This window comes from Ovis aries, chromosome 26, assembly GCF_016772045.2.
Source record: "Ovis aries strain OAR_USU_Benz2616 breed Rambouillet chromosome 26, ARS-UI_Ramb_v3.0, whole genome shotgun sequence".
Taxonomy (NCBI): domain Eukaryota; kingdom Metazoa; phylum Chordata; class Mammalia; order Artiodactyla; family Bovidae; genus Ovis; species Ovis aries.
Window position 1 is genome coordinate 9,133,189 of NC_056079.1, and position 27,516 is coordinate 9,160,704.

Here is a 27,516-nt window from a genome sequence, read left to right on the forward strand (position 1 = left end):
TAGAAGTTAAATAAGTAGAGTGACAATAGACAGCTTTGAAGTACTCCTTTCCCTATTTGGAACCAGTCTGTTGTTCCATATCCAGTTCTAACTGTTTCTTCCTGACCTGCATATAGGTTTCTCAAGAGGCAGGTCAGGTGGTCTGGTATTCCCATATCTTGAAGAATTTTCCACAATTTATTGTGATCCACACAGTCAAAGGCTTTGGCATAGTCAATAAAGCCGAAATAGATGTTTTTCTGGAATTCTCTTTCTTTTTCAATGATCCAGTGGATGTTGGCAATTTGATCTCTGGTTCCTCTGCCTTTTATAAAACCAGCTTGAACATCAGGGAGTTCACGGTTCATGTATTGCTGAAGCCTGGCTTGGAGAATTTTAAGCATTTCTTTACTACCTTGTGAGAACTTTCTGAAGTTCACAGCCCTTGAGAGATTTCATGATATTTCACTTAAATTATAATTTGTATTTGATAAAGCATTAAAGTTGGCTTCCCTGGTGGCTCAGTGGTTAAGAATATGCCTGCTAAACAGGAGACTTGGGTTCAATATTTGTGTTGGGAAGATCTTCTGGGGGAGGAAATGGCAACCCCTTCCAGTATTCTTCCCCAATAGCCGAGTTGCTAAAGTGTCCACTGTAATGGAGGAGACCCTGGTTCAAATCCTGGGTTGGGAAGAACCACTGGAGAACGGATAGGCTACCCAGTACAATATTCTTGGGTTTTCCTCATGGTTCAGCCGGTAAAGAAACCACTTACAATTTCGGAGACCTAGGTTCAATCTCGGAGTTGGGAAGACCCCATGGAGAAGAGAACAGCTAACCACTCCAGTGTTCTGGCCTGCAGAAATCCATGGACTGTATAGTAGATGAAATGTTCCCTTGATATTTCTAATTTTCTTGAAGAGATCTCTAGTCTTTCCTATTCTAATGTTTTTCTCTATCTCTTTACAGTGATCACTGAAGAAGGCTTTCTTATCTCTCCTTGCTATTCTTTGAAAATCTGTATTCAAATGGGTATATCTTTCCTTTTATCCTTTGCCTTAGGCTTCTCTTCTTTTCTCGCTATTTGTAAGGCCTCCTCAAAAAACCATTTTGCCTTTTTGTGTTTCGTTTTCCTGGGGATGGTCTTGATCATCGCCTCCTGTACAATGTCACAAACTTCCGTCCATAGTTCTTCAGGCACTCTGCCTATTGGATATAATTCCTTGAATATATTTGCCCTTCTACTGTATAGTCAGAAGGGATTTAATTTAGATCACAGCTGAACAGTCTAGTGGTTTTCCCTACTTTCTTAAATTTAAGCCTGAATTTAGCAATAAGCAGTTCATGATCTGAGCCATAGTCAGCTTCTGGTCTTCTTTAGTTGACTGTATAGAGCTTCTCCCTTCCAATGTATAATCATAAGGGATTTGATTTAGGTCATACCTGAATGGTCTAGTGGTTTTCCTTACTTTCTTCAATTTAAGTCTGAATTTGGCAAAATGAGCTCATGATCTGAGCCACAGTCAGCTCCTGGTCTTGTTTTTGCTGACTGTATAGAGCTTCTCCATCTTCGGCTGCAAAGAATATAATCAATCTGATTTTGTGTTGACCATCTGGTGATGTCTATGTATAGAGTCTTCTCTTGTGTTGTTGGAAGAGGGTGTTTGCTATGACCAGTGCATTTTCTTGGCAAACCTCTATTAGCCTTTGCCCTGCTTCATTTCGTATTCTAAGGCCAAATTTGCCTGTTACTCCAGGTGTTTCTTGACTTGCTACTTTTGCATTCCAGTCCCCTATAATGAAAAGGACATGTTTTGTGGGTGTTAGTTCTAAAAGGTCTTGTAGGTCTTCATAGAACTGTTCAACTTCAGCTTCTTCAGCATTGCTGGTTGGGGCATAGACTTGGATTACTGTGATATTGAATGTTTTGCCTTGGAAATGAACAGAGATCATTCTATCATTTTTGAGATTGCATCCAAGTACTGCATTTCAGATTCTTTTGTTGACCATGATGGCTACTCTATTTCTTCTAAGGGATTCTTGCCCACAGTAGTAGATATAATGGTCATCTGAGTTAAATTCACCCATTCCAGACCATTTTAGTTCACTGATTCCTAGAATGTCGACGTTCACTCTTGCCATCCCATTTGATCACTTCCAATTTGCCTTGATTCATGGATCTAACACTCCAGGTTCCTATGCAATATTGCTCTTTACAGCATCAGACCTTGCTTCTATCACCAGTCACATCCACAGCTGGGTGTTGTTTTTGCTTTGGCTGTGCCTCTTCATTCTTTCTGGAGTTATTTCTCCACTCTTTTTCCAGTAGTATATTGGGCACCTACTGACTTGGGGAGGTCATCTTTTAGTGTCCTATCATTTTGCCTTTTCATACTGTTCATGGGGTTCTCAAGGCAAGAATACTGAAGTGGTTTGCCATTCCCGTTTCTAGTGGACAACATTCTGTCAGACCTCTCCACCATGACATGCCCGTCTTGGGTGGCCCCACACGGCATTGCTTAGTTTCATTGAGTTAGACAAGGCTAGATATGATAGATAGAGTGCCTGATGAACTATGGACTGAGGTTTGTGATTTTGTACAGGAGACAGGGATCAAGACAATCCTCATGGAAAAGAAATGCAAAAAAGCAAAATGGCTGTCTGGGGAGGCCTTACAAATAGCTGTGCAAAGAAGAGAAGTGAAAAGCAAGGCAGAAAAGGAAAGATATAAGCATCTGAATGCAGAGTTCCAAAGAATAGTAGGAAGAGATAAGAAAGCCTTCTTCAGCAATCAATGCAAAGAAATAGAAGAAAACAACAGAATAAGAAAGACTAGAGATCTCTTCATGAAAATTAGAGATACCAAGGGAATATTTCATGGAAAGATGGGCTTGATAAACAACAGAAATTATACGGACCTAACAGAAGCAGAAGATATTAAGATGAGGCGGCAAGAACACACAGAAGAACTGTACAAAAAAGATCTTCACAACCAAGATAATCACGATGGTGTGATCACTCACCTAGAGCCAGACATCCTGCAATGTGAAGTCAAGTGGGCCTTAGAAAGCATCACTATGAACAAAGCTAGTGGAGGTGATGGAATTCCAGGTGAGCTACTTCAAATCCTAAAAGATGATGCTGTGAAAGTGCTGCACTCAATATGCCAGCAAATTTGGAAAACTCAGCAGTGGCCACAGGACTGGAAAATATCAGTTTTCATTCTAATTCCAAAGAAAGGCAATACCAAAGAATGCTCAAACTACCTCACAATTGCACTCATCTCACATGCTAGTAAAGTAATGCTCAAAATTCTCCAAGCCAGGCTTCAGCAATACGTGAACCGTGAACTTCCTGATGTTCAAGGTGGTTTTAGAAAAGGCAGAGGAACCAGAGATCAAATTGCCAAGATCTGCTGGATCATGGAAAAACCAAGAGAGTTCGAGAAAAACATCTATTTCTGCTTTATTGACTATGCCAAAGCCTTTGACTGTGTGCATCACAATAAACTATGGAAAATTCTGAAAGATATGAGAATACCAGACCACCTGATCTGCCTCTTGAGAAACCTATATGTAGGTCAGGAAGCAACAGTTAGAACTGGACATGAAACAACAGACTGGTTCCAAAAGGGAAAAGGAGCACGTCAAGGCTGTATACTGTCACCCTGCTTATTTAACTTCTATGCAGAGTGCATCATGAGAAATGCTGGGCTGGAAGAAGCACAAGCTGGAATCAAGATTGCTGGGAGAAATACCAATAACCTCAGATATGCAGATGACACCACCCTTATGGCAGAAAGTAAAGAGGAACTAAAAAGCCTCTTGATGAAAGTGAAAGAGGCGAGTGAAAAAGTTGGCTTAAAGTTCAACATTCAGAAAACCAAGATCATGGCATCTGGTCCCATTACTTCATGGGAAATAGATGGGGAAACAGTGGAAACAGTGTCAGACTTTTTTGAGGGGGCTCCAAAATCACTGCAGATGGTGACTGCAGCCATGAAATTAAAAGACGCTTACTCCTTGGAAGAAAAATTATACCAACCTAGATAGCATTTTGAAAAGCAGAGACATTACTTTGCAAACAAGGTCTGTCTAGTCAAGGCTATGGTTTTTCCAGTGGTCATGTATGGATGTGAGAGTTGGACTGTGAAGAAAGCTGAGTGTAGAAGAATTGATGCTTTTGAAGTGTGGTGTTGGAGAAGACTCTTGAGAGTCCCTTGGACTGCAGGGAAATCCAACCAGTCCATTCTGAAGGAGATCAGCCCTGCGTGTTCTTTGGAAGGACTGATGCTAAAGCTGAAAGTCCAGTACTTTGGCCACCTCATGTGAAGAGTTGACTCATTGGAAAAGACTCTAATGCTGGGAGGGTTTGGGGGCAGGAGGAAAAGGGGACGACAGAGGATGAGATGCCTGGATGGCATCACCGGCTGGCTGGACGTGAGCTGCAGTGAACTCCAGAAGATGGTGATGGACAGGAGGCCTGGCATGCTGCAATTCATGGGGTCGCAAAGAGTCATGACCATGGACACGACTGAGCGACTGAACTGAATGGAACTGAACTGATAGAGCATCTCTATCTTTGGCTGCAAATAATGTAAGCAATCTGATTTTGGTATTGGCAGTCTGGTGATGTCCATGTGTAGAGTCTTCTCTTGTGTTGTTGGAAGAGGGTGTTTGCTATGACTAATATGTTCTCTTGGTAAAACTCTGTTAACCTTTGACCTGCTTCATTCTGTACTCCAGGGCCAAATTTGCCTGTTACTCCGGGTGTTTCTTTACTTCCTACTTTTGCATTCCAGTCCCCTATAATGAAAAGGACATTTTTTCTGGGTGTTAGTTCTAAAAGGTCTTGTAGGTCTTCATAGAATCTTTTAACTTCAGCTTCTTCAGCATTACTGGTCAGAGCATAGACTTGGATTACTGTAATATTGAATGGTTTGCCTTGGAATTGAACAGAGATCATTCTGTCATTTTTGAGATTGCATCCAAGTACTGCATTTTGGACTCTTTTGTTGACTATGAAGGCTACTTCATTTCTTCCAAAAGATTCTTGCCCACAATAGTAGATATAATGGTCATCTGAGTTAATTCACCCATTCCAGTCCATTTTAGTTTGCTGATTCCTAGAATATCGATATTCACTCTTGAAATCTCCAGTTCAACCACTTCCAGTTTGCCTTGATTCATGAACCTAGCATTCTAGGTTTGTATGCAATATTGCTCTTTACAGGTCGGATCTTGCTTTCATCACCGGTCACATCCACAACTGGGTGTTTTTGCTTTGGCTGTGCCTCTTCATTCTTTCTGGAGTTATTTCTCCACTCTTCTTCCAGTAGTATATTGGGCACCTGCTGACTTGGGGAGGTCATCTTTCAGTGTCCTATCTTTTGCCTTTTCATACTGTTCATGGGGTTCTCAAGGCAAGAATACTGAAGTGGTTTGCCCTTCCCTTCTCCAGTGGACCATGTTTTGTCAGAACTCTCTGCCTTGATCGTCTGTCTTGAGTGGCCCTACAGGGCATGGCTCATAGCTTGTTGAGCTAGACAAGGCTGTGGTCCATAGGATCAGTTCGGTTAGTTTTTTGTGATGGTGCTTTTCATTCTGTCTGCCCTCTGATTGAGAAGGATAAGAGGCTTATGGAAGCTTCCTGATGGGATAGACTGACTGAGGGGGCAGGTCCTGATGGGCAGGACCATGTTCAGTAAATCTTTAATCCAATTTTCTGGTGATGGGTGGGACTGTGCCCCCTCCCTGTTGCTTGACCTGAGGCCAAATTATTAAGAGGTGGCAAGAATACACAGAAGAGTTATACAAAAAAGCTTTTCATGACCCAGACAACCAGGATGGTGTGATCACTCACCTAGAGCCAAACAACTTAGACTGTGAAGTCAAGTGGGCCTTAGGAAGAATTACTCTGAACAAAGCTAGTGAAGGTGATGGAATTCCAGGTGAGCTACTTCAAATCCTAGACCATGATACTGTGAACATACTGTACTCAATATGCTGGGCAAATTTGGAAAACTCTGCAGTGGCCACAAGATTGTAAAAGGTAAGTTTTCATTCCAATTCCAAAGAAAGGCAATGCCAAAGAATGTTCAAACTACTGCACAAATGCACTCATCCCACACACTAGTAAAGTAATGCTCAAAATTCTCCAAGCCAGGCTTCAGCTGTACATGAACCATGAACTTCCAGATGTTCAAGCTGGATTTAGAAAAAGCAGAGGAACCAGAGGTCAAGCGACATCCTCTGGATCAACAAAAAAGCAAGAGAGTTCCAGAAAAATATCTACTTTTGCTTTATTGACTATGCCAAAGGCTTTGACTGTGTGGATTACAAAAAAAACAGTGGAAAATTTTTCTTTTTTTTTTTAAATTTTTTAATTTTTTATTTTTAAATTTTAATATCTTTAATTCTTACATGCGTTCCCAAACATGAACCCCCCTCCCACCTCCCTCCCCATAACATCTCTCTGGGTCATCCCCATGCACCAGCCCCAAGCATGCTGCATCCTGCATCAGACATAGACTGGCGATTCAATTCTTACATGATAGTATACATGTTAGAATGTCATTCTCCCAAATCATCCCACCCTCTCCCTCTCCCTCTGAGTCCAAAGGTCCGTTATACACATCTGTGTCTCTTTCCCTGTCTTGCATACAGGGTCGTCATTGCCATCTTCCTAAATTCCATATATATGTGTTAGTATACTGTATTGGTGTTTTTCTTTCTGGCTTACTTCACTCTGTATAATCGGCTCCAGTTTCATCCATCTCATCAGAACTGATTCAAATGAATTATTTTTAACGGCTGAGTAATACTCCATTGTGTATATGTACCACAGCTTGCTTATCCATTCATCTGCTGATGGACATCTAGGTTGTTTCCATGTCCTGGCTATTATAAACAGTGCTGCGATGAACATTGGGGTACATGTGTCTCTTTCAATTCTGGTTTCCTCGGTATGTATGCCCAGCAGTGGGATTGCTGGGTCATAAGGTAGTTCTATTTGCAATTTTTTAAGGAATCTCCACACTGTTCTCCATAGTGGCTGTACTAGTTTGCATTCCCACCAACAGTGTAAGAGGGTTCGCTTTTCTCCACACCCTCTCCAGCATTTATTGCTTGCAGATTTTTGGATCGCAGCCATTCTGACTGGTGTGAAGTGGTACCTCATTGTGGTTTTGATTTGCATTTCTCTAATAATGAGTGATGAAAGAGATGGGAATACCAGACCACCTGACCTGCCTCTTGAGAAATCTGTATGCAGGTCAAGAAGCAACAGTTAGAACTGGACATGGAATAACAGACTGGTTCCAAATTGTGAAATGAGTACATCAAGGCTGTATATTTTCACCCTGTTTATTTTGCTTATATGCAGAATACATCATGTGGAATGCCAGATTGAATGAAGCACAAGCTGGAATCAAGATTGCTGGGAGAAATATCAATAACCTCAGATATGCAGATGACACCACCCTTATGGCAGAAAGTGAAGAAGAACTAGAAAGACTTCTGATGAACGTGAAATGAAATGAAAAATTTGGCTTAAAACTCAACATTCAGAAAAATAAGATCATGGCACCTGGTCCCATCACTTCATGGCAAATATATGGGGAAACAATGGAAACAGTGAGAAACTTTACTTTCTTGTGGGCTTTAAAATCACTGTAGCTGTTGACTGCAGCTATGAAATTAAAAGACAGTTGCTTCTTGAAAGGAAAGCTATGACCAACTTAGACAGCATATGAAAAAGCAGAGACATTCCTTTACCAACAAAGGTCTGTCTAGTCAAAGCTATGGTTTTGCCAGTAGTCATGTATGGATGTGTGAATTGGACTATAAAGAAAGCTGAACATGGAAGAATTGATGCTTTTGAACTGTGGTATTGGAGAAGACTCTTGAGAGTCCCTTGGACAGCAAGGAGATCCAACCAGTCCATCCTAAAGGAAATCAGTCCTAAATATTCATTGGAGAGACTGATGCTGAAGCTGATATTCCAATACTTTGGCAAACTGATGTGAAGAACTGTCTCATTGGAAAAGACCCTTATGCTGGGAAAGCTTGAAGGCAGGAATAGAAGGGGCTGACAGAGGTTGAGATGATTTAATGGCATCACCAACATGATGGACATGAGCTTGATTAGGCTGCAGGAGTTGGTAATGGACAGGGAAGCCTGGTGTGCTGCAGTCCATGGAGTCACAAATAGTTGGACACGACTGGTTGACTGAAATGAACTGTATAGTCTATGGGTGGCAAAGAGTTGAACATAACTGAGCTGCCTTCACTTCACTTTCCAGTATTCTGCCTGGGAAATCCCATGGACAGAGGAACATGATCGGCTACAGTCCATGGGGTTTCAGAAGAGTTGGACATGACTTAGTGACTAAACAACAAAATAATTAAAATAAGATGATTTTATCACTTCAAAGTCTTCACTTCATTGGATTGAAATTAAAATGATGTCTGTTTTCCTCTTTTAAAATGTAGTCTGTGTGACTACAGAGTCAAAATTTGAATGGAAAATGCATCTATCTAATCAAAAGTTATAATGAAAGCCTTAGAAATGCCAACATCTTCTAATTGTTTCCATAGAAAAATTATATTTTTAAGAAGATATCATTCTGTTATTAATTTTAAGTTTTCTTTTGAAATAGTACACATTACAGCATTTTGTTTTGTCATATTCATAAGTATTTTGCATGACAAAATTCTTTGTAAATGCCTAACCTAAATTAGTTTTCTTAGAAATACAAAAACTGATTTACCATCTACATCATTCAGAAATGTCATAGCCATAACAGGTGCACAAAACCAAGGTATATGCATCACATGATCTAGATTTTAGATAAATTGTTGGCATTGATACATTCCTTTAAATGCATGATGAATGAAGGTGCTTTGTTTGGGGATAAATAATATCATTTTGTGGAATTTGTTAGAGTAGAGTTCACTGATAAAGACAATATAATCTCCATTACCTTCTAAACAATGAACAGAAACAGAAATAATACATCTAAATATTATAAAATATGGAATGAAGACTCCAAAATTCTAGATATTATTGCTTAATTTTGCACTTGGAGGTGGCAGGTCAAAGTGCTTGAGACTTCAATCACTTAAAAAGTATTGCTGATATACTCTCGATGACAGTCTCAATGATCACATACAATGCAAATTATATTAAAAAGGAATAACAAAAATGACAAGTATATTTTCAGACCGATATTGGAAAAGGTAGAAGGTCACTAAAGACCAGTTCCAAATGTTCTAAAAATAACAAATACATGTCTAAAGAAGATATCATGTAAAAGAATCACCAAATCGTATGATATTGAATGACAGTTGTAAACAATGATTGAAGTAAAGTGAAGTGAAGTGAATTGAAGTCACTCAGTCGTGTCCGACTCTTTGCAACCTTGTGGACTGTAGCCCGCCAGGCTCCTCTGTCCATGGGATTCTCCAGGCAAAAATACTGCAGTGGGTTACCATTTCCTTCTCCAGGGGATCTTCCTGACCAGGGATTGAACCTAGGTCTCCCGCATTGGAGGCAGATGTTTTAACCTCTGAGCCACCAGGGAAGCCCCAAACAATGATTATAGAAATATAAATACATTTCACAATGGGAAGTGAGACAGATAGTGACAATGAAGTCGCTCAGTCATGTCCAACTCTTTGCGACCCCGTGGACTGTAGCCCACCAGGCTCCTCTGTCAATGGGATTCTCCAGGCAAGAATACTGGAGTGGGTTGCCATTTCCTTCTCCAGGGGATCTTCCCAACCCAGGGATCGAACCCAGGTCTCCCGCATTGCAGGCAGACACTTTAACCTCTGAGCCACTAGGGAAGCTGAGAATGTGAGACATTTTTCAAGCTATTTTAGTTTAACTACCATTGTTGTTTTTTAATTGATAAGTCATGTCTGACTCTTTGTGACCCCATGGACTGCAGCACACAGGGTCCCCTGTCCTCCACTATCCCCCAGAGTTTACTCAAATTCATGTCCATTGAGCCAGTGATGCTATCTAACCATCTCATTCTCTGCTGCTGCTTTCCCCTTTTGCCTGTAATCTTTCCCAGCATTAGGATCCTTTGGGCTTCCCTGGTGGCTCAGACGGTAAAGGGTATTGGAACTTCAGCTTCAACATCAGTCCTTCCAATGAATATTCAGGGTTGATTTCTTTAGGACTGACTGGTTTGATCTCCAGGCAGTCCAAGGGACTCTCAAGAATCTTCTCCAGAACCACAATTCGGAAGTATCATTTCTTCAGCTCTCAGTCTTTTTAATAGTCCAACTCTCACATCTATATGTGACTTCTGGAAAAAACATAGGTTTGACTATGTGGACTTTGTCGATAAAGTGATGTCTCTGCTTTTCAATATGCTGTCTAGGTTTTCCATAGCTTTCCTTCCAAGGAGTAAACATCTGTTAGTTTCATGGGTGCAGTCACCATCTACAGTGATTTTGGAGCCCAAGGAAAGAAAACTTGTCACTGCTTCCACTTTTTGTCCTTCTATTTGCCATGAAGTGATGAAACTGGATATCATGATCTTAGTTTCTTGAATCTTGAGTTTTAAGTCAGCTTTTTCACTCTCCTTTTTCAATCTCATCAAGAGGCTCTTTAGTTCCTCTTCACTTTCTACCATAGAATGGTAACATCTGCATATCTGAGGTTGTTGATATTTCTCCTGGCGATCTTGATTTCAGCTTGTGATTCAACCAGCCTGGTATTTTAATCTACATATAGGTTAAATAAGCAGGATGACAATACGCAACTTTGAAGTACTCCTTTCTCAATTTTTAACCACTTTGTTGTTCCATTTAAGGTTCTAACTGTTGCCTCTTGACCTGCATACAGGTTTCTCAGGAAACGGGTAAGGTGATCCAACACTCCCATCTCTTTTAGAATTTTCCCAATTCTTGTTGTGATCTACAGTGTCAAAGGCTTTAGCATGGTCAATGAAGCAGAAGTAGATATTTTTCAGGAATCCCATTGCTTTCTCCATGATCCAACATATGTTAGCAATTTGATCTCCAGTTCCTCTGCCTTTTCTAAACCCAGTATATACATCTGGAACTTCTCAGTTCATATTCTGTTGAAGCCTTGCTATAAGGATTTTGAATATTACCTTGCTAGCATGTGAAATGAGCTCAATTATATGGTAGTTTGATCATTCTCTGGCATTGCTTAAATATAGTATCTATTAAGCCACATTCTTTCTCATCTAAAGTTATTCTCATGTTCTGAGATCACGTTGCTCTTTTCCTACTTAGGATGCAGTATGTTCTTACATAAAATTCTGTATTTCTTCATATCACTTGCTACAGCTATATTTAACACTATCTGTTCTGCTTTATTGACTATGCCAAAGCCTTTGACTGTGTGGGTCACGATAAACTGAGGAAAATTCTGAAAGAGATGGGAATACCAGACCACCTAACCTGCCTCCAGAGAAAACTGTATGCAGGTCAGGAAGCAACAGTTAGAACTGGACATGGAACAACAGACTGCTTCCAAATAGGAAAAGGAGTATGTCAAGGCTGTATATTGTCACCCTGCTTATTTAACTTATATACAGAGTACATCATGAGAAATGCTGGACTGTAAGAAACACAAGCTGGAATCAAGATTGCTGGGAGAAATATCAATAACCTCAGATATGCAGATGACACTACCCTTATGGCAGAAAGTGAAGAAGAGCTAAAAAGCCTCTTAATGAAAGTAAAAGAGGAGAATGAAAAAGTTGGCTTAAAGCTCAACATTCAGAAAATGAAGATCATGGCATCTGGTCCCATCACTTCTTGGGAAATAGATGGGGAAACAGTAGAAACAGTGTCAGACTTTATTTTTTGGACTCCAAAATCACTGCAGATGGTGACTGCAGCCATGAAATTAAAAGATGCTTACTCCTTGGAAGAAAAGTTATGACCAACCTAGATAGTATATTCAAAAGCAGAGACATTACTTTGCCGACTACAGTCCGTCTAGCAAGGCTAAGGTTTTTTCTGTGTTCATGTATGGATGTGAGAGTTTGACTGTGAAGAAAGCTGAGTGCCGAAGAATTGATGCTTTCGAACTGTGGTGTTGGAGAAGGCTCTTGAGAGTTCCTTGGACTGCAGGGAGATCCAACTAGTCCATTCTGAAGGAGATCAGCCCTGGGATTTCTTTGGAAGGAATGATGCTAAAGCTGAAGCTCCAGTACTTTGGCCACTTCATGCGAAGAGTTGACTCATTGGAAAAGACTCTGATGCTGGGAGGGATTGGGGGCAGGAGGAGAAGGGGACGACCGAGGATGAGATGGCTGGATGGCATCACGGATTCGATGGACATGAGTCTGTGTGAACTCCAGGAAATGGTGATGGACAGGGAGGCCTGGCGTGCTGCGATTCATGGGGTCGCAAAGAGTTGGACACAACTAAGCTACTGAACTGAACTGAACTGAACTGTGCAAGTGTTTATTTAATATTTATGTTGCCTGTTAGGCTATATATGCTCCATTGTATCGGGGATTATATATCTAGTTTATAACTATGTCCTTGATCCTCGGCATATGATAGATAACATACATCAATTGTACAAAGTGTTCTAAGCAGAGCTATAAAGAGTCTCAAGTAGCCAAAAATTTTTTAAAAATCACAGGTCACAACTTGAGTTGTGAAAGAAAACTTACAAAAAATGTTAAATATTCATATGTGTTTACCTTTACAGTTGTGCTTTAACATAAGTAAGTCGGTGTTGGAGAAATGTAATAAATCTTTTAGTAATCTAGAGAAGTGGAAAACATTTTCAGATTAGATACTTATTCTGATTTAATTTCCAACTACTATTTAGTAAAACAGCAGTGATTGTCATGAGAAAATTCTTCCATTTATATCCATGAATATAAAGATGTCAGATCTTTGAGAATCTGATTAAAACTGTAGATCCTCTCCAGAAACATAAAGCAAACATACCCTCCAAAAAGTAAAAACAAAAACAAAATCCCCACAGATAAATATTTATAAATTGTACCACTTGGGAATAGTTGATAAACTTCCTGCTAATGACATGTTCTGATTTGCAACCATAATTTAAGACTAAAAGGAAATTTTTTCATTCTATTAAAAACTATTGTAGTTGCAGTTTACAAGGCAAATATTTCAATCAATATCTTTCCTTATTTTTAAAGACTTTAGCAAATCACACTGTTGGCCTCTATTGATGATAGTCTCTTTTGATTCATTTAACCTTCAGGGACCTAATTTTGCATACCTTTGAACTATTTTTAGGTGTCAATAACGATATGTGTATGTTGAATCAGAACTATATCCTACAAGTGGTACACTAATTACTTGAGTATTCTTACCTTAAATTACAAGCCTGTTTGAAGCTGAAAGAATTTTAAATGGGTCTTGTAGTTGTTCTTTAAAGACAGTTTCTTAAACAAGGGCCCTGGGTGTAATAACTGCAGTGCTTTCTCCAGTAGACCGCAGGCCTTTCTTCTGTAGAGCATAAAATGCCTCACACATGCTATCAGAGCTAGAAATGTGGGCTGTAGACAACTTTCCACTCAGTGAGGATGCTACTTCATTGTGGAGACCCCATCTTTTTCATAATAAAATCCTCAGAGGATGAGTATAAAGAGAGAAGAGAGAAAAGTCATTTCTGTATCTGTATGAGGACTTATTATTCTCAGTTATATCTTCCATCTAAGAATGAACAAAAGTATTTTTTTAAACTAAGGAACTCTACTTAATTGGTTCAAAATTAGATATTCATATGAAACTGGGAGAATGGCTCTAAATTCAGTAAAAGGTCTACCTCTTCCTTTTTTTTTTTGTTTCATTTCCAGAAGGGGAAAGCCATGGAGAGGTAGACCTTTATAACACTGTCTTTAAACACAAATTTTCAGTGCTTAATTTCCTTATGTGTGTCATTAGGGTAAGAAAAGATGCCATTCACATCACTTTGATGGGCTTCCCATCATTGGCATCATTCCCATCATTTGGCAGAGTGGTAAAGAATCCTCCTGCCAAAGTAGGAGACACAAGAGATAATGATTCCAATCCCTGGGTCAGGAAAATCCCCTGGAGAAGGAAATGGCAACCCACTCCAGTTGCCTGGAGAATTCCATGGACAGAGGAGCCTGGTGGGCTACCGTTCCTGGGGTCAGAAAGAGTTGTACACAACTGAGCATGCATGTACACTATGACGACTAAATGAGCCACTACCACCATTCCTAGGATCACAATGTTATTTCAGTGTTAAACTCAACTAATGCCAATGCCAGTATTCATATCTTTAATTTTATTAAAATGCAAATATGTGTTACTATGTGTCTTATTGCTTGTAACTGACAGAAACTATTTACATTTTTTGATAATTATGTAATTTCTTTGAAAACAATTGTTTGACACATTTATGATTTACTGCCAGTTATTTGAAACATGTTTTTGTTTAGTAGTTATGGGATATTTAAAATTAATTTTATATAGTATGTTCTTCAAAATGGGTTACAAATTTTATAAATATAAAGAGTAAGGTTTTTTTAAAATTTTTTGAATGGGTACTAAAATTATATTAAGCATGGTGTTTTTCCATATGGAAAATCTAAAATAGCCATTAATGTACTTAGAGTTTCAAAGGCAATTAGTGGCATCATTTTGGAATTCACTAACTTTTTCTTTAATAGGTTCTGTTAATCTTAGAAAATTAGGTATTTTCAATGAGAGAAATTTAACATTCTTTTTTTCCCCCTCATGACAACAGTACCCTATAAATCAGTGCCAAATAATGCTCAAAAATTCCTGGGTATCTTAAAGAGGAAAAACATTATGTAGGTAAACAGATAAATCTTTAGAACATTTGTCTTTATATGAGAAACTCCTACCATTGGTCTCTAACCTGCAGGGCATTAGTCTTCTCTAAATTGCCAATGGTGTACCACAGCTCAATGAAAAATAGAAATCACTGGGGGAAATAGCACATTCTTCCACAAGAATTTCCAGACAGACATGGGCTTAAAAAAATACATGAAACAGATTATTTTCTGTTGGATATTTTATCAAGGGTTTTTACATAGTTATTTTCTCAGCTGTGCAAAATAAATAAATAAATAACTTTGAGTAAGCCACCAGGTCAAAATGTAAAAATGTACAGTAATATGCTAATTATTTAAACTATCCAACAAGAAGTTTTCCACATAAGAGATTACTCTTTAAAAGCAGTGAATGAGTTATCATCAAATACTGTTTTTTCACTTTCAAATTAATATCGGTAAAGATGGTTTTACTGTTTAAAAACTGTAAATTTTATTCCTTATCCAATTAACAGAATGTATGGCGGGAAGCAATTAAGAACAACTTTCTTATTTATGAAACATATTTGGGTGAAAATTAAATCATTAATTTATGTTACACTGTGAAGTGGTTTAGTCAGAAGCATTTCTCATGTTTTCTTGAAAATATCAAACTCCTTCTACAGACGCTTCATTGTCTCTTCCTTTCAACTTCTGCTATATACACACCACAAAATGTTACGCAGGAAGCAAGTTAAAAGTAGGATTGGGGCACACACTGATATGTGTGGGGGAGAGAGGGGAAGGACATGCAGGAGCCAGCTCTAAAAATTATCTTTCAAATAGCAATAATCACCGGAGAATAGTACCACTCATCAGCTCTAAGATTTTTTCCTAGAAGTAGGGATCTTGATTGAAAGTGTCAACTTTTATTGGGTTCTCATGTGTTCCTTCAGGACATAGCATATGGTTTTTCTTTTGTGTTGCTTATGGTTTTTAAACCAAGAATGTTAGGCTTTTTCACAATGTGAACTGTTCTTACTGAATAAATGTATGTACATGTTTATAACTCTTTCTGCAACTGAACTTTGAACCAGATAATCCACAAATTGTGAGTGCTGTGTGTTCTCAATTGCTCAGTTGTATCTGACTCTTTGTGACTCCATGGACTGTAGCCTGCCAGGCTCCTCTGTCCATGGAATTTTCCAGGTAAGAATACTGGAGTTGGTTGCCATTTCCTTCCCCAAGAGATCTTCCTGACCCAAGGATTGAACCCTTATCTTCTGTGTCTCCTGCATTGGCACAGGGTTTCATTACCACTGAGCCACCTAGGAAGCCCAATTCATAAGTTACCATTTATGTTTTTACAAATGAGTTACAGTTGGCAACATTCGAACTGTAAACATTCATCATTGTCAATAGTTCTTATCACTATTTTCAAGTTACCTGAAGCTAATAACATTGATCTTTCTCTTAGAGCAAGTAGTTATATTTAAAGATAGCTCTACAATAGAGTGGGTATTGTCTGCATTTTGGGGGTCTAGTTTCCTGCAAATTTTACTCTGGTTGTTTTGTTTCTTTATGTGAGTGTGTGGTTGAGTGAGACTGAGAGGAAAATGGGGAAGGAGAAAGGAAAAGGGAGAAAGAAAGAGAGAGAGAACAAGGAAACAATGCAGAGGAGGGGTTGGCATGAATATATGCATGCCAATGTCTAGCATCTAAAATCACATTCAACGTTTGTCAGTGTCCTCCAGATAAGTCAGGTAAGCCAACAGGTGTGTTCCACCAGTTGAACTTGCTGCTCCTGTTGCCAGGGAGACTACACACCATAGGAATTCATTTGGTATCTCAGTAAAAGTGTGTTAGGAAGGACTTGCTTTAAAATTGGGGCTTGTATTAGGTTTTTTTATGAATCTTTTGAGGACATGGGACTTTACTTTGAATTGGATACTGTTACGAAGCAAGAAGAGTGTTTGATTTGGTATCTCAACAAATCTTGCTTAAAAGATGGAAAGACTAAACCTAACAAATACCATCTGGTACCTGGCAAAGAAGCAAAGATCATTCATATTATCCAGGGAGCAGATTAGCACTAGTGGTGAAGAACCTGCTTGCCAGTGTAGGAGATGTAAGAGACGCAGGTTCAATCCCTGGGTCCAGAAGTTCCTCTGGAGAAAAGAATGGCAAGCTACTCCAGTATTTTCACCTGGAAAATCCCATGGACAGAGGAGCCTGGTGGGCTACAGTCCACTGGGTTGCAAAGAGTCAGACACAACTGAAGTGGCTTAGCACACACACACACACACACACACATATTAGGCCACTTTCACGTTTTGTCTGGGTTTACACAAGACTACAGAATGACTGTGTTTGCCTCGATTCTTCAGTCACAAAGTGGCCTTGTCTGAGGTTTGGGTCCTGTGAAATAATTTCTGTTGAATAAAAGAGCACCACAATCTAGGAGTGAGTGTCATGCCATGCCAGATCACAGCAAAACCAAGTCTTGGAAAAGAACACCAGTGAAACTCCTGGATCTCAGGGGTTGCACTTCTCTTTCTCACATTTTTTAAAATTTCTTTTTAAAAACTTATTTCTAATTTGTTTTTAATTGGAGGGTAAGTACAGTATGGTATTGGTTTCTGCATATGTCAACATGAATCAGCCATAGGTATACATATGTCCTCTCCCTCTTGAACCTCCCTCCCACCTCCCACCACTCTAGGTTGTCACAGAGCCCTGGGTTTGAGCTCCCTGACATACAGCAAATTCCCACTGGCTGTCTATTTTATATATGGTAATGTATGTGTCTCAATGTTACTCTTTCAATTCATCACACCCTCTCCTTCCCCCACAGTGTCCACAAGTCTGTTCTTTATCTCTGGGTCTCCTTTGCTTTCCTGCAGATAGGTTCATCAAGACCACCTTTCTAGATTATAGATAGATACATACATACATACATTAATATATGATATTTGTTTCTCTCTTTCTGACTTACTTCACTCTATATAGGCTCACAGCTGAGCCACCTCATTAGAACCAACTCAAATGAGTTCCTTTTGATAGCTGAGTGATATTCCATTGTACAGATGTACCATTACTTCTTTATCCATTCATCTGCTGATGGACATCTAGGTTGCTTTCACATCCTAGCTATTGTATAATGCATAGCATGTTTTTCATATTTAAGAAATGTTTCCTGAATACATATCACATAAGGTAAGATATAATAGGTTAAAAGTAAAGAAAAAAATAGACTACAAAGAAAAAAACTACTACAAAAATGTTGATGGCCCTATCATGTTTCTATTGTTGTCATTCTATTTCAGAATAAATAGATCCGGTTATCAAGCTGTTATTTTAAAATTTAAAAAGTTTTATTATCTTAGATAATAGAGTTCATTCCAATTTTTGTAGAAATTTTTCAATACAATATCTGCAATTTTTAATATCTGGGACTTTTTACTTGTTTGCTATAATCCTTAAATATTATATCACCTTCTTCAAAAGTATCTCAGATAAATACAATATTTGTGATCATACTACACATAATTTTCTTAGGAGACTTTTTAAAAACAGACTAACTGTCTTCAAAATTTTTGTTGATTTAAGATAGAGATGAGACAGCAACATTGAACCCACAGTCTCTGGTTTGAAGACAGTCCATTGTTCACTCAGCTTTTGTGGAGATTTATTCAGTAAAGCATTGAGTGTCAAGCCTATGTAACACAGCTGGACAGAGAAAGGAGCCAAGAAGAACTAATTTTCTGAACTAGCAAATAATTCAAAGGGCTCCATAATTATAGAAAGCACGCTGAGAAAAAGACTCATGATTTCAACCAACTTGGAATGGTCAGGGTTGCTTTAAAGTGTGGGAATAATTTTGAAACATTAAATGTCATTTGCAAAGTTTAAGCCTATGATAATGCCACTTAATCATATCAGTTGAGTTCCGTTCAGTCACTAAGTTGTGTCCGACTCTGCGACCCCATGAATCGCAGCATGCCAGGCCTCCCTGTCCATCACCAACTCCCAGAGTTCACTCAGACTCACGTCCATCGAGTCAGTGATGCCATCCAGCCATCTCATCCTCTGTCATCCCCTTCTTCTCCTGCCCCCAATCCTTCCTAGCATCAGAGTCTTTTCCAATGAATCAACTCTTAGCATGAGGTGGCCAAAGTACTGGAGTTTCAGCTTTAGCATCAATCCTTCCAAAGAAATCCCAGGGCTGATCTCCTTCAGAATGGATTGGTTGGATCTCCTTGCAGTCCAAGGGACTCTCAAGAGTCTTCTCCAACACCACAGTTCAAAAGCATCAATTCTTCAATGCTCAGCCTTCTTCACAGTCCAAATCTCATAAAGGAATACAAATAAGTGCCAAGAAAATTGAGAAATATTAAAAGTAGGAATGAAAAGCTAAAACATAAAAGAAACTTCAAGATATTTAAAACATAAAATTATTTACCATATGATTTAGAAAAATAAAAAACCTACAAAAAATACTGATTTACAAAAAAGTCAAATTTACCTCATTTTATTGAACTTAGCATGTAGTCTTAAGATGAATATTCATACAAATTAAACGTATAATGTAATAACCAAATGTCAAAGGAAAAAACATTATAAACCAAAATTTAAGAAATTAGTCTATATTATTTCAACTGAAAAAGACTAGGAAACCTGAGTAGGCACTTGATTTAAAGGTGATCAACAGTTTATAGCTCTGCTTCCAATAGTAACAGCAATACCACCACCACCACCCACACCACAAACATACACACACACACAAATGATCTATGAATCTGGACAAGCTCCTTAGGCAGCACCTATGATCTTCCTCATGCTGCTTTCTTACCTCATCAGTCTGTGCAATTGCTAATAAAGTTGTAATCACCTTGCCCATTTGCTATTTCTTTGTCCACATAACCAATTAGGCTTTTTCTCCCCCATTAAAAAAAAAAATAATTGGATGATCATTGCTTTAAATGTTGCATTGGTTTCAGCCATACAACAATGTGAATCAGCCAAAAGTATACATACATCTCCTACCTCTTAAACCTTCTTCCCAACACCCCCCTGCGTCTCATCCCTCTAGGCTGTCACAGAGCATGCGATTGAGCTCGCTGAGTTATATAGAAACTTCCCACTGGCTATTTATTTTACATGTTTCAATGCTACTCCCTCAATTCATCCTACCTCTCCTTCCGTCCCTGTGTCCACAAGCCTGTTCCCTAGGTCTGCGTCTCCAAAGGCGCCCTGCAGATAGGTTAGTGATTACCATTTTATCTTGATTCCATATATGTGCATTCATATATAATTATATTTTTTCTCTTTCTGACTTAATTCACTCTGTATAACAGGCTCAAGTTGATCTGCCTCAGTTCAACTGACTCAAATGCATTCCTTTTCACAGCTAATATTCCATTGTACATATGCACCACGACTTCTTTATCTACTCTTCTGCCGATGGACATCTAGGTTGCTTCCATGTTCTGTCTATTATAAATAGTGCTGCAATAAACACGGGGGTACCTGTGTCTTTTTCGAATATGGTTTTCTCAGGGTTATGCTCAGTAGTGGGATTGCTGGGTCATACCACCCTTGACATAAATCACAGCAAGATCCTTGTTGACCCACCTCCAAGAGAAATGGAAATAAAAATAAACAAATAGGACCTAATTAAACTTAAAAGCCTTTGTGCAGCAAAGGAAACTACTGCTTTTTTGTCATTGTTTAGTTGATAAGTCCTATTCAACTCTTTTGCAACCCCATGGACTATAGACCACTAGAGTCCTCTCTCTAAGGGAAGTTCCAGGCAAGAATACTGGAGAGGGTTGCCATTTCCTTCTCCAGGGGATCTTCTCAACCCAGGGATTGAACTCCCATCCCCTGCACTGGCAGGTGGATTTTTACCACTGACTCACCAGGAAAGCCCAAAGAAACTATAAACAAAATGAAGACAGCCTTCAGAATATGATAAAATACTTGCAAACAAAGAAACTGACAAAAGCTTATCTACAAAATATACAAACAGCTCATGCAGCTCAATATCAGAAAAACAAACTCAATCAAAAAATAGGCAGAAGATCTAAATAGACATTTCTCCAAAAAAGACATACAAATGGACAATAAACACATGAAAAGATGCTCAACATTGGTTATTTTAGAGAAATGCAAATCAAAAATACAATGAGGTATCACCAAACACAGATCAAAATGTCCATCATCAAAAAATCTACAAACAATCAATGCTGGAGAGCATGTGGAGAAATAGGAAGCCTCCTGCACTGTTGGTGGAAATGTAAATGGATTCAACCACTATAGAGCACAGTATGGAATTTTCTTAAAAAACAACAACAACAAAAAAACTAGGAATAAAACTACCAATTAGTTTTTTTTTACAGGATTTCTCCAAAGAGAAACTTCTTGGAAATTGCTTGTTAATTAATTATATTATGTCCCCTGGGACAATAGGAAACATAAAGTACAGTCAATATATCTCTCATAACCAATCACTATTCTGATTTCTGTCACCATCCATTATGAGTTTTGTATGTTCTTGATTTTCATGTAAATGAAAACAATTTTTCGTAGCTGAATTTTCTTCCAATCAGCATTCTGGCATTAGGAGCAGTACATATTACCACATGTAGGAGTAATTCATTTCTTTTTATTACTATTAATAAACATTACAGATGCATATTGGGTTTTTACGAATAAACTATTATGACTTTAAAAAATATATTTCGGTGTTATATCCATACATTTCTGAATATGTCTATATGTTCAAGGTTAAGTAAGTCATGCTACATAGTTTTTGAAAGTGGTCCCACAAATTTAAACACATTGATAATACATAAAAATATCAGTCATCCTGCCATGTGGCATTATCTGATCTTTGGACTATAGTCACTCTGGGGTAGACGTATCTCCTGAGTTTCAATTTACATTTCTCTTGTGTAAAACATTTTGAGCTACTTTTAATTTGCTATTTGCCTTTAATAGCCTCTTTTGAGAAGCACCTATTTTCCTCTTTAGTTGCCGATTAAAAAAAAAAAAAATACATGAAAGGCCATTCTGTGTTAATGGGATGGAACTATTAGCACGTATGAATTTTACTGATCCCCAAGTAGAGTGTATGGAAGGAGTTGCAGAAAAATATGTTAACTGGATACTCAGAAGAGCTCAATTCCCTTATCTGACTTTGCAAGTAGTAAAAGTATATGAAACCCAAGACCTTTAATTTGAAAAGCTCATGGCAGATGCTGCAGGACTGCTTCTATGATAAATGTGTGCCGGGAAATGGACACAAGACAGGGTTGCCAGACAAAATTAATGGTATTTGTGTCCCAGCTGAGTCATAAGTATTACCAGATTCTTGCCAATTATTTGAATTAGGTTGGATAAAGACAGGAAAATCCATAACATGATTAAACAGCCTTTTTCTCTTCTTCATTTTTTTCTCTCCATTAGACACCCTTATTTTTATGCAGTGGACTTTACCATCAAGTTTTGCCTGAGGATAAAATTGGTTTATGTGCAAGAATATAACCTGGTATATATTTTAGTGTAATATTCAAATTTTGGGGGGAGGATAAGGGAATTATTTATACAGATATATAAAATACTCTTAAAATAAAAAAAAACATTTTCACAAATGAGATTATATAACACTAGTATCATTACTAAATATTTTACAAATAAACAGCAGAAAGTCTATTATTCTTAAATCAGTTCAATCACTTATTTATTGCATATAGCATGTCTAATTCATTTATTATAAAATATAACCTTAATATATAATATTCATTCTCATGACTTTCAGTTTGGTGAAATTCTCAATTTAATTCTTGACTTTCCTTTCTTCCATAGTGTCAAATCTAATGTTATCAAATTTCAGATAAGCAACATGTAAGTGATACTATCTACCATGAACTAAAAATTTAAATATTCAATATACCAGAGATAAAATAAGAACATAAGTTTTATCATTAAAAAAAAACTAGCTTATAAGAAAAGCATGCAATCAAGTAATCCTTATCAAAAGTAATATCTGTTTTAATATTATTTGATAGAAACATGCATAATTTATAAGCTATTGATTTTGTGATGAGCATAGTAAGACATATTTATAAATAAGAGATGATATTTGAAATGATTCTTGAAAAAGTCAAAGGACTTTGCTGGTAAAGTGAGCAGGTAAGCTGAGGAAAAGTATGGCATGCTCAGAGGAAAAAAAATTAAAACAAGTATGAAAAAAGTAGTAAAAATAAGTATGTAAAAAAGAAAGAGACATATTAAACTTTCAAATATATATATTTCACATACTTTCATAATTATATGTTTATATAAAGAATGATATGCAAACCTTTGAAGAATATCCTAATTGTCTTATTAATAAGAAAATATGAAAGTTGAGAAAACATGTGGTATAACTATTTTGTATAAAAATAAAGTGATAAATGAAGTCACACTTATGTATATATGAAAATATACGTGAATAGATAAGAAGAGATAAAGAGAAGAGTAGGTAGCATACAAATCAGCTGAACATTACTGGCTGGAAGGGAGAGTAAAAAAAAAAAAAAAACAGTAATAAAAGAGTGAGACTGGGGACTTCTCTGGTGGTCCAGTGGTTCAGAGTCCTCCTTGCAATGCAGGGGGCGTGGCACCAATGCCTTGTCAGGGAACCAAGATCCCATATGCCCTGAGTCAACTAAGCACATGTGCCACAATTAGAGGGCCTACCTGGCGAGCCCAGGTGCCGCAACAAATATCCCACATGATGCAGTGAAGATCTGTGCCACAGTGAAGACCCAGGCAGCCAAAACATGTTTAAGTGCCAGACTCATTAAAGGATGTGTCTGTAGAGGAAAAAAAAAAAAAGAAGAAAGAAAGAAACTTTAAATAAAATTATTCCAAGTACTTAAAAATTATAACAGGAGATTCATAAAATGTTAATGATGATTAACACATTTAAAAAATTAAATGTCTACTGTGCTGTCAATGCCTAGAATATAGAGGTATACAGTAGTTTTGTTTCTTTACATCTATCTATGTCTCTGTACATCTACCAAAGAAAATATGCTTTGAGAAATTTTTCTAATTGCTTAAATTTTTAAAAATGGATAATTTTTTTTGCTTCTATCTATATGATACAAACAAACAAATTTAGTGAAGTATTCTTTCTGGTTAAGAAAAAAAAAAATAAATTGGCCCTTACCTGGGCAAAATTTTTGCATTTTCAACCAGCTTGATATATCAATTCCCTCAGTGCTTTCCTATTAAAATTACGAAATTGGTCATCATCACTCTTCTCATAAAAACGGGGAAGTTTTTGATAATTGGTATCTTATTTGCATTAACTTATTGGATTGGCCATTGACAAATGAACTAAGAATTATTACACTGAAATATGAATATTATTAATATTTCAAAAAGCAATATGCGTGTTGTCTCCCTTAAATTGACTGTATTCCAGACATCTGAAATAGATAGAAAGACTTTCTTTGGAACTGGATTAGAAGATTTCACCTACAACTTTTTTGTAATAAACTGTCTAACATCTAATATCTGGTACTTAAGTATAAAAAATATAAATGACAGAAATTTTATGGATTTCCTATTTTTATTATTATTATTTTTCTACCTAGGCTTTACTGCATAGTGACAAATTGTGTTTTATTGTTATTTCTTTTGAGTATATTAGAGAAGATAATATAGATCACCAGACACACAAAATGATTCAAAATATTTCTACAATATTGCTTTCTACACAGCACAAAATAAAGTGAAAATGGTCAATTACTCCAGACTCCACTGATAATTCTGCTTGAATTCAGGTTCGGGGAGGCCAATATACTAAAAAGTTACTGTATCCAGATTAGGAAGACATGCCACACCAGAGTAAGTGCACAGATTTTGAAGGTACCCCACCGTCTTACAACAGAAATCCTTTCATCACGTCCATTCAGCCCCCTGCCTGGGTCCAAGACTAACTGTCCTTGTTCTTGACCATCCTTTATACCCAGAGCCCTCATGCAGCAAATGATATTCTAGTGCCATATATTCATCAGCTGCAATCTCACTTATATTATTTTCCTATAGGTTGCATTTTTGTGAGTATAAACCACAAAGTAAGCATACATTATAATAGTATCTATGAATATAAGATTATGGTGTTCATATTTCTTTTTTATTGGATTTTTAAACAAATCTATAATCTGTAACAGGGAACTGTAAGGTTAAAGAAATAGAAAATTTCAGACACAGTAAATAGATTTTCAAAGTATTAGTTGAGCTAACTTCTAAATTCAATGTCTCTCCCCTCAACATGGAATATGCTTATGTTTTTTCATATTTCTTAACTCGTGGATGTTCTCAGTCACTCAGTCATGTCCAACTCTTTATCATCCCATGGACTGTAGCCTGCCAGGGTCCTCTGTCCATGGGATTTCCCAGGCATGAATACTGGAGTGGGTGCCATTTCCTTCTCCAGGGGATATTCCTGACTCAGGGATAGAACCTATGTCTTCTGCATCTCCTGCCTTGGCAGATGGATTAACTCATGGAAGCTATGATTTATTCTATTACTTTTGAGTTTAGAGGAAGAACCACACCACTGGCCATGGAAACTTGCTTCCCTGAAAGCAGCCAAGAAATAGAATAACACAAAATGAAGTATGAGGCAGTTACTACCTCTTGGAAGGAGCCTTGACGTTAAGATAGAAAAAAACAGCTGTGAATCAAGTTGCCTCCCACCCATCTCGAAGGTAACAATTCTGAGGCTACTGGTTCCTCAAGGTCTTTCTGAAAGTTATTCAGCAAAACCAAGGAAACTGGCACTTCTTCAAAATCTAAGGCCAGCTCAGTAAGAGGTCGCCTCACTCTGTATACGTTTTCTCCCTTTTCTATTTCAGTTTGCTTTCCCCCTCACTGTTATTGTCCTGAGATTACATTGCCCAATAAAACCATCATATATTCTTGTCTGGAGAAGCCTATGGACAGAGGAGGCTGGTGGGCTACAGTCCATGGGGTCGCAAAGAATCAGACATGACTGAGCGAATGAACAGCACAGTCTCAGGCTCTGGTTTTGAGAGCCACGGCCTAAGGCAGAAAGTCAAGTCAGCCGTCCAACAGAAATAGCAGACCAGGGATAGTATTAGACTATTTAATAAAAAAAGTATAACTGACACACTACTCACAAGATGGTAAATAAAATACTGAGGAGGTATATTTTTGTTTAAGGGGATTAAAAGACTATGATGAACTATTTTAAAAGTAACACATTTTTGTATAGGGATGACAAAAACTAAAGCAGAGATAAATTGACTAAATATCAGGTAAGCTGTGGCCATATTTAATTCAGGAAAAACCTGCCCATATATCAACAAATAAATAAAAACATAAATCTAAACACCTACTTAAGCTCAAAGATTGTTCAACTTCAAACATTAAAGACTGTCAAAGATGGAGAATATATACAGTATGACTAAAAAGGAAACACCTTAAGAGAAGAATATTTTGTAGATATTGTATATTTTAGAATATTTAAAGTGCTTGTTTTTTTTTTTTCTGGAAACAGAATTCTGTCCAATTTTATATGAGTTCTTGAAGTATCTGAATCAACTTAAAACACTACTTTATCAATTTATACACAAAAAAATTTCCACTAACTGGTAATTGATAAATGTACCATAGCTGAGCTTATAAACTTAGAAGTAAGCATTAAACACTTCCATATGTATTGAGTAGTACTTGTAGAATGGTCTATAGAGGGAAAGAAGTCCACCAGAATCTGGAAAAAAACTGATATACAAATAGAATGAAATTTAGATCGTCTTTGTAAATGGAAGTTAAATAAGCAGAAAGATCAACCACTAAACAGTGTGTATGAAGATTATCAGAAAAATATTAATTTGATAGAAATTTAAAGAACTAGAAAACTTAATAAAAAGAAAACAACTGAAGTAGCAATTTAAATTTAAAAGAAACCATTACTTTAAAATATGAATTATATTTTGTATGGCAAAATACTAACAAAAGAGCCTAAAATATAAAGGTAAAGGGTAATTGAAATGCCTTCTTGATGTACCAAACACTGTATTTTACATATAGTGTTTATTTTACATATAGTGATATATTTTACATATTAATATATTTTAAACAAATTATCCTGTTAAGTAAATTCATTTAATCACTAAACATAGTAAGTTAAAATGCAGAATCCATTTCTTAACCTTTTATCTATAGTTTTAAATTAAAATGAGAAAATAAGAAGACTAGATTCTTATTTTAAGAAAGACACAAATGAGATTGTCAGTCATATTGAAAATTACAAAAGGAAAGAAATAATTGAATGATGCCTCAGGCACTGAATGTGGTTTTTTCATCTAATCATAGTTGAAATGATTTGTGTGATTTCATTTGCTATCAAGTTTGAAAACTTTTAATAGCTTTTGAGTGGCAAAATTTCAAAATATTGTGCATGACTGGTCATGTGATGCAAATATTTTAAAATGCATTCTGTACTGAAGTTATACATGCATCATACTAAATTGTCCGTAAAAGAGAAAAATAAATCATTTTTAACTTGTTTATATGATGTTATTTTCTCATATGCAATATTCTTGAGGTTATGAAATATTAGGGCTTTAAATGATATGAATCCATTATGCTTTCACAACTGTCCAATTGCCTAGTGTTATGAACACTGTAGAGTGTGTGTGTGTGTGTGTGTGTGTGTGTGTGTGTGTGTGTTT